Source organism: Panthera tigris, chromosome B4 (assembly GCF_018350195.1).
Source record: "Panthera tigris isolate Pti1 chromosome B4, P.tigris_Pti1_mat1.1, whole genome shotgun sequence".
NCBI classification, from domain to species: domain Eukaryota; kingdom Metazoa; phylum Chordata; class Mammalia; order Carnivora; family Felidae; genus Panthera; species Panthera tigris.
In genome coordinates this window covers 23,869,469-23,882,483 of record NC_056666.1, presented here as the reverse complement: position 1 = coordinate 23,882,483, position 13,015 = coordinate 23,869,469, and the positions used below count along the sequence as shown (strand labels likewise).

Below are 13,015 nucleotides of genomic sequence, written 5' to 3'. Positions count from 1 at the left end.
CTGATTTCCTAAATTCAATGATGACCACTTATCAGAAAATAGCCTAATATATTTTATCTGTTTTCTCCTCTCTATTGGAAAATTACAACATGTCAAGCTTACCTCACAGATGATGAAAAGAGTCCATTAATTCTATCAAGAACTCTCCTATATATAATTTGCTATGTGTGACTTGATCTGTTACAAATTGGTGAGATCTGAATTCATTAGATTTCCAATTTTGTCTGAGGTAGTGTCAGACCATTGGTGGCCAAGGAATGGCAACATTAAAAATTATTATTCATCAATTTTTAAGAGAAATACAAAATAAACCCCATTGTGAATTTTCAAATGGTTAGATGTACGTCGAAAATTGGTTTCAGGCACTAGGAATTTATTTTCAAAGGAAACATTTCAGCAACTTTAGAGAATAGCCAAAGGTTCTTGATTTGACATGAAGGCTGTGGAAGCTGCTGAGATAGACACCATGGTTTGTTTCAACTTTTCTGGCCATGAAATTCTCATCTACTTGGTGTTTTGAACAAAACTGTATTTTCAAGGTTTATTTTTGGAGATACAGTAGACTTTTGAAACAATGTGGGGTTAGAGTTTCCAATGCCTCCACGAAGTCAAAAATCCAGGTATAACTTTTGACTCCTCAAAACTTAACTATAGTGTTGACCAGAAGCCTTACCGATAACATAAAGTTGATTAGCACATATTTTCTATGTTATACATATTTTATTCTGTATTCTTACAATAAAGTAAGCTAGGAAAAGAAAATACTATTAAGAAAATCATGAAGAATAGGGGTGCCTCGGTGGTTCAGTGGTTAAGTGTCTGATTCTTGATTTCAGCTCAGAGGTCATGATCTCATAGTCTGTGAGATCAAGCCTCACGTTGGGCTCTGTGCAGAATTCTCTCTCTCCCTCTCCCTCTGCCCCTCCCCTGCTCACACGCTCTCTCACCCTCAAAATAAATAAAATTTAAAAAAAAGAAAATAATAAGAGAAAATACACTTACAGTGTTATATTGTATTTATTGAAAAAAATCTGCATACAAGTGAACCAGTGCAGCTCAAGCCCATGTTGTTCAAGGGTCAACTGTACTTTAAGCATTTGAATTTGTCCATTCGTAAAAGGAATAGACTATGAGGAATAACAAGAACCATACCACTTACTCAGTAGACTTTAATGGTTTCTCATTGCTTAGAGAATTAGGTCACTATTTTTTAAATTTTTTAATTCCAGTGTAGTTAACATAGTGTTATATTCATGTCAGGCATACAATATGGTGATTCAACAATTCCATATACTACTCAGTGTTCATCAAGATAAGTGTTACTCTTAATCCGTTTCACCTATTTCATCCATGCTCCCACCTACAGCCTTCTGGCAACCATCAGTTTGCTCTCTATAGTTAAGAGTCTGTTTTTTGGTTGGTCTCTTTTTTCCTTTGTTTGTTTTGTTTCTTAAATTCCACATATGAATGAAATCATGGTATTTGTCTTTCTCTGACTAGCTTATGTCACTTAGCATTATACTCTAGTTCCATCCATGTTGTTTTGTTGGCAAAATTTCATTCTTTTTTTGGCTGAATAATAGTCCATCACACACACACACACACACACACACACACACACACACACACACCACATCTTCTTTATCCATTCATCTATCAATGGACACTTGGGCTGTTTCCACAGTTTGGCTATTGTAGATAATGCTGCAATAAACATAGGAGTGCATGTATCCCTTTGAATTAGTATTTTTGTTTTCTTTGAGTAAATACCAAGTAGTGTAATTCCTGGATCATATGGTAGTTCTACTTTTAATTTTTGGGGGAACTTCCATACTGTCTTCCACCATGGCTGCACCAATTTGCATTCCCACCAACAGTGCATGAATGTTCCTTTTTCTTCACATCCCTGCCAACACTGGATGTTTTAGAATTAAGTCACTATTGATAAACTGTCCCCACCTCTATCTTTGGCCAGCCCCTCTTTTGGTTCACTGGATTCTGTCTTCTCTCATTTATTCAAGGATACCACTTCCACTGGTTCCTCTCTCATTCCTAACATCACTCATTTTTCCCTCTCAGGTATTATAGTACTTGTCTGAAAAGAAACAAACACAACACCCTTTCTTGAGTTCCAATTTCTTTCATCTACTCTTTTATTTCCTCGCTTTATAGCAAGAAAAATCCTCAAAAGAATTATCTCTACTTAATTTCTTTTCATACTTTAAGAAAACCCATTTCAGTCAGGCTGCCATTTCTTACTCCATGGAAATAGCTCTTGTTAAGAACATTAATGGCCTTACACTACTAAATCCAATGGTCAAGTCTAAGTCCTCATTTTACTTAACGTACTGGCAGCATCAACAAACTCCTTCTTAAATATACTTGTTTTAGTGTCCTGTATACTTCTCTTGATTCTCTTCCTTGCCTCACTGGCATCTCCACCTGAGTATCTTTTTCTGGTTCCTCCTCATCTTTCTAACTGTCATGTTTGGGATCTCTGGAGCTTCAATCCTTGTGGTTATTTTCTTCTGTATCTACTCACTTCCTGATTTCAGAGCTTTAAATACCACTTACGCATTGACAACTCTGCTGATCTCCAGACTTAAGCATCCAACTGCTTACTCAACACTTCACTCAGAAGTCTAACAGGCAGACTTAACACATCCCAACCCCTCCTGAATATGCAGCCCCAAACCTGCTCCTGTCCCATAATTCTTATCTCAGTAAATGGTGACTCCACTATCCTGATTGTTTATGTTAAAAAGCTTAGGGATCCTTAGCTCTTCTCTTTCTCTCATATCTTTCATGCAATCTACATACAAATTCCATCAGCTTAATGTCAAAGTCCATCTAGGACCAACAATATCCTACCACCATCACCTCTGCCATATTGCATCCCACTATCACTATCTCCTCCCACCCAGGAAGGTTCCCTGCTGCCACCTTTGCCTTCTACATTCTTCTCAACATTGCAGTCAGTAAGATTTACCCTTTGTTTATATTATTTCCTCTTCAGCTGTATGATGAAACTTTATGTTCACAGCTCACCTCAAATGTCACCTCTTAAAACTTCTCAGCATAATTCTATACATCCTTCAGGACAAATATTTTAGTTATGGCATTTCAGCCCATCATTTGTATATGAGCCCTATTTCCTTAACTAGACTGTAAAGTTCTCTGGGGATTTCTCAACCTATGGAGCTGGAAAAGCTGGATGTCCATATGCAAAAATAAAAAAAAATCTAGACACTAACCTGGCCCCTTTCACATAAATTAACTCAAAATGGATCACAGACCTAATTGTAAAATCCGAAACTGTAAAACTCCTAGAAGATAACATTGGAGAAAATCTTGATAACCTTGGGTTTGGAAATGAATTTTTAGATATAACACCAAAAGCACCATCCATGAAAGAAAAAAATCAGTAACTTGGACTTCATTAAAATTAAAAACTTCTGCTTTATGGAAGATACTGTTAAAGAACAAAAAGCAAAGCCACAGACTGGGAGAAAATATTTGCAGATCACCCTGATAGAAAACTTATATCTAATAATGGGGATAGTTTTACTTCTATTTTCAACTCTTAGATTCCCCAATTTCGATAGAATTTACAAAAATTTACAAATATACACTTATTGGTATGGATGATTTAGTTAATATTTGAATCCATTATTATTCTGTAAACTCCAAGATGCATGAGACTGTGTGTCCTTGGTTCCCCCTTGTACCTTAGGAACAAGCAGATTATTTAAAACATAGTAGGTCCTCAATAAATGTTAGTTGCATGAATGAGTCAATATATATCCTGTACAATTTCTGGCACAGAATTTCCACTTAGTTGGTCTCCATATTTGCTGAATTCAACAGGTATCATCTTATTTTTTCTCCTATTTCCAAAGAGACTCATATTATTTTTGAGAAAACAGAGAAAGAAATCCAATTATCCATTTAATTGCAGAACCCTGAGTTTTTCATCTGTTTTTATGGGCTGATTTGGTAGCTAAAGACTGTTCCTAGAGAATTACAAGAAACATATGGTGAGGAATATGGGGATCAATATTTGGCTGGCTGCTACACTCACTCTTCCATTCCTGTAAATTCATCCTCTGATGCTTTTGGTCCAAAAACTGAGAAAAGATCTTATTATTGTAATGACTGAAAACCTCAGATGGCTCTCCATTTTCTACAACATGACTTAAAAACTCCTTGGCATGGAATTCACAGCCCTTCACAGCCTTGTCTCAAAGAGCCTTTCCAGCAGCATCAACTATCATCTCTGTACAGAACATTCCCCAATATGCCAAGTATTTCGAGATTCTGTGCTTTGCTCATCCTTTCTCTGCCTGGAATTATTTTCCTTCCATGTCTGGCAAAGTTCTACTTTATCACACAAAGTCAGGCTCAAATAACATCCTCTCTGTGAAGCTTTTGCAGGACTTTGCAGAGAGAATGCACTACTAGCAGAGAAGCTTTCATATTTAAGTAGGAATGTTCATCATTCCTATTGGACTAGGAGAAACTTGTGGGCAGAAACCAAGCATTACTCATCTTTCTATGCCTGGCATCAAGGATACAGATGCATGAAATATGTTGGCAGCTTGAATCACCATACTGAGCCCCACCCAACTAGCCAGTATGCAAAGAATATTATCTCTTCGTGTGACCAACCCTATGTCCTTGTATTTTACTTCATATCCCATAATTTCTGGCAAACCTTTTAATTAAGCCAGCGGGCACCAAAACCTACCTGACATACCATCTTTCTGACCTCTTACCGTAATACGCTTGTAATAGCCACAGAATTCAATTCTGTGATTCACAGTTTTAATGGGAAATATGAAATTTCGCTTTTTTATATATATGTACCCAAGCGTGCAGAGGTTGTCAGGCCGATACCTGCTGGGGAAAAGGGGAATAACATGCACGGGGGCCTGGAGGCAGGTGGGCATACGTTGTGTTCCTTGGACTTAGCGAAGGGCCCTGTGGCTGAAATGGTGACAGGGACAGTGGTGCGTGGTGAGGCTGGACTCCAGGCATAATGGGAAGCCACTGAAGTATTTCAATGAAGAGGAAGACTGGAAATGATGGAGTAGAATAGCATATTGTGGTAAAGAAAAAAAAATCACTGTACTCTAAAAATAAACATCATCACTAATGTATCACTAAGGACAGCCAAGAAAAGTTAAAATTCTAGTAGTGAATATTTTATAATTTAGGGTCATATTCTAAGAACATATTATAAATGTGGCATTTCAAACTAGTAGAGAAAGAAAAAATTCAAGAAATTGGGCCAGAACAGCTAATTAAACATTTGGGAATCATGTACCTTATGTAAAAATATATTCCAGGTGGATTAATAAACTTAACAGATTTAAAAATACAATCATAAAGTTCTAGGAGAAGATACAGAAGAATAGTTGTGTAATAATAATGGGGTAGGGATGGAATTTGTAAGTATGATAAGATAGAAAAGAGAATAAAAAAGATGGGGTAGATGTGACAGGATAACAATTTTAGTAGCATAATAAAAACACAAGCTATAAGGAAAATAAAAAAAATATTTGCAGTGTACATATATGATGGAAAAAAATCAATGTTTAATATATCAAGAACTTTTGAAATTCAATAAAAAGAACACTGAAAATGAGATACCATGAGAAAGTAGGATTTTAGGCTTTTCTATTTAGATTTGAGAAGATAAATCTATCCCTCTCATCATTTCCTAAAAAGACACGTTATCACCAGAAAATACTGAAACCTAATAATCTTCCCTAGATTGATGGCATTAAAACAGCTGAATCATATCATCTCTGCTGCCTCTTCCAGTCCTGGAATTCTATAATTTGTCAACTTAATGGGCTTGATAATTTTGTGTATTGATTAGGTATATTACCTAGGAGACGGATGATTGCTTCATCATGAAGAGAAAAATGTAGAGTCATTTTCTGTGACTCTAAAAAACTTTTTTTAAAAATCACTTATAAAGACTTTATCAGGGTGATTGTGAAGATGGCTTGGTCCTAGTCTAGAACATGACTCCTCTATTTTCTTTTCAATTCAACTCAAGGGTAGAGGGGCTGAGGGATGCAGAGCCTGGTTGAACAGGTGACAATAATGTGTAAAAAGTCAGGGTGGATTATGGATTGACTGAAAAAGTATTAGACACTGAACTAAATTCTGAGATGCTTATATAGAGAATCAAAAATTATTTCTGGGAGTACCTTGGTGGCTCAGTTGGTTAAGTGTCTGACTCTGGATTTTGGCTCAGGTCATGATCTCACGATTCATGAGATCAAGTCCCGCGATGGGCTCTAACAGTGTGGAGCCTGCTTGGGATTCGCTGTCTCCCTCTCTCTCTGCCCCTCTCCCAGCTCACACTCTCTCCCTCAAAATAAATAAATAAACTTTAAAAAGTTATTTCTTAAGCTATATGAACCCTTTCCTTTGTTTAGATCATAGTATTAATGACACCCAAGTAGTATTAAAAGCATGGGCTCTAGAATCAGAATGCTCAGAGAAAACAACAAAAGAGTTTGTGAGGATAAATAAAAATAGATTTCATGTAAGATGTTTATTTAGAATGGGCACTTGAAAATGCCTAACATTTAATAGCTATTATTACTCAAACTGTGGCTCGACCGCTTACTAGCCATGTAGTCTTGGACAAGTAACTTACTCTGCTTTCTCAGATATAAAATGGGAATAATAATCATCTGTTTCATAAGGTTGTTATGAGGTTAAATTAAATAATACATGTGAAGTGACTCATTCAGTACCTGCAATGCTTAATAAATTTTAGCTATTATTGTTGCTTTTATGGTCATGGGTTCGATCTTCATATACTTTATATTTAATATTTGATTTTAATTTATCTTTAATTATACTATAAATTATTTCTATTAATTTTATATTTAGTGGTCTCCATCTCTTCCCACTCCAGATACCCTTGTACCTTCAACAAACGTAACTTGTAAATACATGACACTGGACTCAGCATAAACCAAGCAAGAAATGAGAAGAATTTGGGCCCAGGTCTTGCTGATGGAGGATTCATGAATATTCTTGTTTTCTAAGGATTTCATTGTGTTTATTGTTAAGTCCTATGTATACCCTGATGGTAGCATCTCAGCAGGAATTATGCATTCTATCAGATGACAGGGAAACAAGCAAACTCTTTCTTTTCTTCTCCTCTCTATTCTCACTGCAGTGTCAAGGCTGACTTTAGAGAACAGGGCTGAAGCTTAGACGGTGCACTGTGAAAAGACACACAGCTGCCAAGCACATCTTGGCTCCAGCACACCCATCTCCCTGACCATTTCTTGCTGGTCAGGGCAGAGTGGTGCTCTCTGCCAGGCCGGCTTAACTGGAGAAGGCCCATGGTCGCTGGAATTGCCTATCTGTGTTTCTCCCGTATCTGTATTTCTGCACCATCAGTTACTGTTAGACAGGGCCATTGGAATGGGCTGCTCTGGAAAGCATGGTCAACACTGCTGTCACTTGGTTGGGTCTTAACGTTTATGGAGACAAAGCGAAAAAAACCACAACAGTTTCAGCTGTCATAACAAAGCACTAGTGAGTGGCTCACATTTATTATATTCTTTCATGTGGCACTGAGGCATGATTAGTTGCATCAGTGATATCATTGTTCAGCTTTCAAATTAGCTTAACATTTAAAAAGCTACCCAATTAACAATGCACAAGATCACAGGGTGTAAGAGTGAGAAGAACAGGTAAATATATTACAGTCCAATTTCCTCCCATTTTATGAATTGTCAGCAAGCCTGTGATATGTCCAACCTTTTGGCAAAACTCAAATGAAGCAGATGATATGACATCTCCATCCTGTTTGGGTTTGTTAGGCTTTCCCCCTCCAAACACAAACACACACACACACACACACACACACACACACACACACACACACACACCAGGTAGAGCTTTAAATTATACATGTTTCAACATCTATTACTGCATTCACTCATTCAATAAATATTTAAATTTCTACAACATCCAATATATTTCAGGCAATTCAGAGCTGGGCTAAAGCTATGAGGAAAACAGATAGGGTCACCTGCTCACACAGAGCACACACTCTGATGAAACAGTTAATAATGTACATATAAACAAAAAAGATAATCTAGGCTAGGGCTGATATGTTTGGATAGATTCATTTTCAAAGAAGAAGATGTTAAAATCAAGGATGTAGCTGTGGCTATTGCTACAAATATTACTCAATTAATTGATAAAGCTGTATTTGCTCACATGGGTTTTGAAAATACATAATCATTCACAGTTAATTAAGATATATACAACGGGTGTATAAAAGCTTTCTCCATAAGTTAAACATCTTAAAAGCTATTGAAGTTTCAATGAATAAGAAAAAAAATATATTCTATGAATGAAAATTTTAAAAAGATTGGCAACTGAGAAAATCTTTTACATCTTACATGTCTCTTTTGGTCACTAATGTATCCTAGGGACTGAAACAGTACTGGGAGATAGCAGGTAGTCAATAAATAAATGTAGATTGAGTAAATGAAAAAGCAAATGATTATCTGTCAAAGTAAGATATTTAGTCCAATCTTCATCACTACCTTAATATGATATCCATGCTTGTTTGAAACAAACTTAATTCTTTGGAGACTGTATAGATAAAAACTTTGAATTTTTCCCAGTATAATATTAGGTATTTTTTAAAATGAGTAAGTACACCTAGATTTCCAAAAGAATATGTAAATGCTTCTATAATTTCATACATTAGTGAATATCTAATCAATCACGATTGCTACTATTTTGGTGAACCTTCATTTTTCTGGTGTCTAGTCTTTTAAACAATGCATACAACAATTTGTTAGATTTAACTACAAACCAAGTATCAGACAGTAGGTTGTAAGGCAAAAATTTTTAATAATTAAAAAAAATACATGTTTATAGAAAGTGAAAGCTATAGATTTCAGAAGTGCATTTTCTTTAGAATCCTCTCATCTATGTCATTTTTCAATCCAACTCATATTTACTGAGACCCTGCTCTGTGCAAGGCACTGTCCTAAGTGTTAAGGGATTACTGTAGGTGAAAAGAGATCCAAACCATATGTTCAATGAGTCTCAATCAAGTGGGAGCTATAAATACATTTAAAACAACACAAGACATATGGCAAGTGCCAAACTGAAGTTAAATTAAATAGCAAGGAAGCAATAATCCCCTTCTGGTGAACAGGGAATGGTGCTCAGCAGATTTAGCATTCAATCTTGGCATTTGAGTACGGACAGGGTTCCACAACCTGAGGAAGAGTATTTGTATGTGGGTGGTGACTGGCAGGTGGTCAAATCTGAGAGAGAGTAGCATGTGTGGATTGACCAGAGAGGGCATGTGCCCCAGGACAGTGACAATCTACTGCAGCCAGAAGGCAGAGTGCTAGTGTGGGAGAGGCTGGAGGTTGAGGAAACTGGGATGGCGGAGGGCATGACTGTTGAGAAACACAGAGGTCTTCAATGCATTCAAATTCCAAATATCCAAAGAGTAAAGCACACTCTTCTGCAACAAAGCCTAGAACTCCTCCAGCACTTGTCTCACTGGCTGACCCATCATCTAATTAACTGCACACACCACAAATCTCCATCTCTCTAACCTCCTATATCTACTCCATCACCAGATTATGTCGTTTTCATCTCCTTAAAATATCTGAAGTCTTTATTTCTCTCCATCTCCACTGAGGAGATGAGAGCCCATTAACCAAGGTTGGAAACAGTGAGAAAGACAGGGAAAAAAATTGATGTCATGAAAGCTCCAGAACACATGTAGGAACAGCTCAGAAAGGTTGCCTGGAGTTGCTGACTTGCCACATGGGTAAAAAGGGGCATTTCTTACAAATGAACAATATTCTGCTCCCTTCTAACTCTTAAACCAAGAGGGTATTGAATAAGACCTCAATGTCTATTTCTGAGTAAAACCTCCACTGCTACTCCCTTGATCTTTAAGTTCCCATTATTCTTATTGGATTATGACAAATAGTGAGAATGACCATATATATATATAAATTTAATTTTATTTATTTTGAGAGAGAGAGAGAGAGAGAATGTGAACAGGGGAGAGACAGAGAGAGAGGGAGACAGAGAGAGAGAGAATCCCAAGCAGGCTCTACATTGTCAGTGCAGAGCCCAATGCAGGGCTCCATCTCATGAACGGTGAGATTATGACCTAAGCCAAAATCCAGAGTTGGATGCTTAACTGACTGAGCCACCCAGGTGCCATGAGAATGACCTTTTTAAATAAGTTAGATGTCAGTCTCCAGTCAGTACCCTCCAATGGCCTGATGTTACTAAGAGAAAGGCCCCATGTAAACTGACCCGTCCCTACCTACTGCATCAGATCTTGTCACCCCCTGCTCCCTCCTGGCAGGGTTTCCAATACTTGGCGCGGTCTTGCCTGAGGGGTCTCCCGACTCTTCCTCCACCTGCAGAGCCACAGGCTGATGCACCTCCTCCATTGGGAGGTCCCGGCTGATGCCCCTCTTTAACACGGCAGTTCTACCCTCCCCCATCCCTCCAGGAAGTTCAATCCTCCTTACCTTTCTCTGTATTTCCTTTAGTGTATATCACCATCTAACTTATTGCATAGTTTACTTATTCTATTTTGCTTTGTTTGTTTTTTCATCTGTTGACTGACTTACCCCTTACTCCTAGACCAGATTCCTGCAAATGGTAGGTTCTCAAAATACATTTCTCAAACAAAAGGAGTGATAGGTTGCTTTACAAAATGTTCATCTATGGAGCCAAAGAAATTTTATTATTTTTTTCTCTGATTATAAACAATTGGAATGCTCAAAGAAAAAGTATATATGTACACATATGTTTATACTTCAAGATAATTTTACACTTCTAACATTTTCCTTTTGCCTTCATTTTATAGAATTGGTTTCCATTCTTGTTACTTTATTATTTTATTTCTGAAAGACTTGGAAAAAGCAAAGTCAGAATCCTTCTATAAGATTTTTGTCCTCTTGTGTAAAGTACAGCTTGTTAAACAGATTATCTTTTTCATTTACTCTGTCATACTGAAGAGACATAGTTTCAGACTATAAATATTTTCTTTCTGTGTTGTCAAAGGTCACAAATACCCTTAGGGTGGATATTACAGCTCCACTTGTAATTCAGTTCTACACACTGAAAAAAGAAACAACTATTGCTGCCTGATGTTAAATTTTTCTCCTTACTATTCAGTTGTACTGTTATAATGCAACAGCTTTATTTGCTTTTAATTTGGTAAAATGCAGTCTTGTAAATACCAAGCTCTATGCTGTAAGGTGATTCAGGAGTCACTGGGGGTTGTACAGAAATCCTTTGTCAAACATAAATCTAATCAATGGTTTTGTTTTAGTTTCCTTATCCATCTTTAAATTCCAGTAACTAAGTCACAACTGTTGGTACCAATGGGGGTACAGGCTCTCACTGGTATGCTCGCGAAGACCAGTTTTTATTTACCTGCACTTGGACCCCTTTGGCCAAGTACGTACTTCTGACATAGTGGGGAGGAGAGCACACACCAGCCTGGCCAGCCAGATCAGGAGGTCAGCTCTGACAATGACAGCAGTGATGGACGTTCATAGTTACCCAGCAAGCCCCCACCACATTTTTAATTGCGTTTTTCATTCACAGAGCTCTTCCTCTCTCACATATAATTTTGTAAAGATGTGCTTTCATCTGGACTATACAGATAAACACTCATTCATAAAACTTGTAGCACTGTTGGAAGGAAGGATGAAGTGGGAAAAGTGATACATGAAAGCAGAGGAAAATCCCTATCTATGTTAGCATCTTCCTTAATTGATTCTAAATCGTTGCACTAAAGCCCCCTATGATGTTGTCCCTACTATTCTAAACCTCTTTCTACTTTCTCTGTGTGGGTACTAAAGTATATGAAATAAATGAACACCAATATAATATGCATGTTGCTATATGATACTCTGTACCATCATAATTTCATTATTGACACCCTTAAAAATCACTTCTTGATTTTTCTTTTCTCTAATGCCTTTTGCCCATTCATTACCATGACCAAGATTCCATACTCTAGAACAGGGATTGGCAAATTTTCTTTGTAAAAAAAAAAAAAGTAGATGAATATTTTCAGCTTTGAAGGCCACATGACCTGGGTCACAACTACTCAATCTTGTCATTACAGTATGAAAGCAGCCATAGATAATATATGAACAAATGACTGTGTTCTAATAAAATTTCATTTAAAAAACTAGGAGGCAGGCCAGATTTGACCTGGAAGCCATAGTTTGCTGACTCTGTTAGGCAAGAGACCCGGGGAAAAGAGAAGGGTCTAGAAAAGAGGGACAGCAGAGGCGCCTGGGTGGCTCAGCTGGTTAAGTGTCCAACTCCTCATCTCGGCTCAGGTCATAATGTCACATTTCATGAGTTCAAGCCCCACAACATCAGCCTAGAGCCTGCTTGGGATTCTATCTCTCCTTCTCTTTGCCCCTTCCCTGATTGTGCATGTGCTCTCTCTTTCTCAAAATAAATAAATAAACCTAAGCAAAGGGGGGGACAGCAGACACTACCAATGATCGGTGGGTCAAAAGGTAGTCTTTTTAAAAAAATAAATGTATTAAAGATTAATGTATGCATGGTGACTGAGAGTGTGAAACTACTTTAAAAAATTAAACCATGAAATGCTTAGTATTACCTTAAAGTCCACAAGCTAGTTGCAGAATAGGTATCTCATTTAAATAATGTGTCCATGAAAGAGGTCTGGGGATCAAGGTGTTAGAAAGTGCCTCTTCTCCAATCACATTGTTTTCTATTAATGCTATAGTTACCAGCTTCCACATAAATAGAAGCTCTCTAGAAATACACACAAAACACTGGACACATTGGTTCCCTTTGGGAAGGGACATAAGTGAGACTATTTTTCACTCACTACTCTTATGCACTATTTCAATATGTATGCATCACCTATTTAAAAAACAGAATAAAAGAAAATGTAGGTTATGTTCTAGCATAGATTTGA

The 13,015-nt window shown here is 37.2% G+C and overlaps 1 protein-coding gene across 10 annotated transcripts in view; it reads right to left on the bottom strand.

Moving 5' to 3' along the window:
* MYO3A (myosin IIIA) overlaps positions 1–13,015 on the bottom strand; it is a 242,757-nt gene that overhangs the window by 138,099 nt on the left and 91,643 nt on the right. The gene's annotated exons all lie outside the window — the stretch shown is intronic.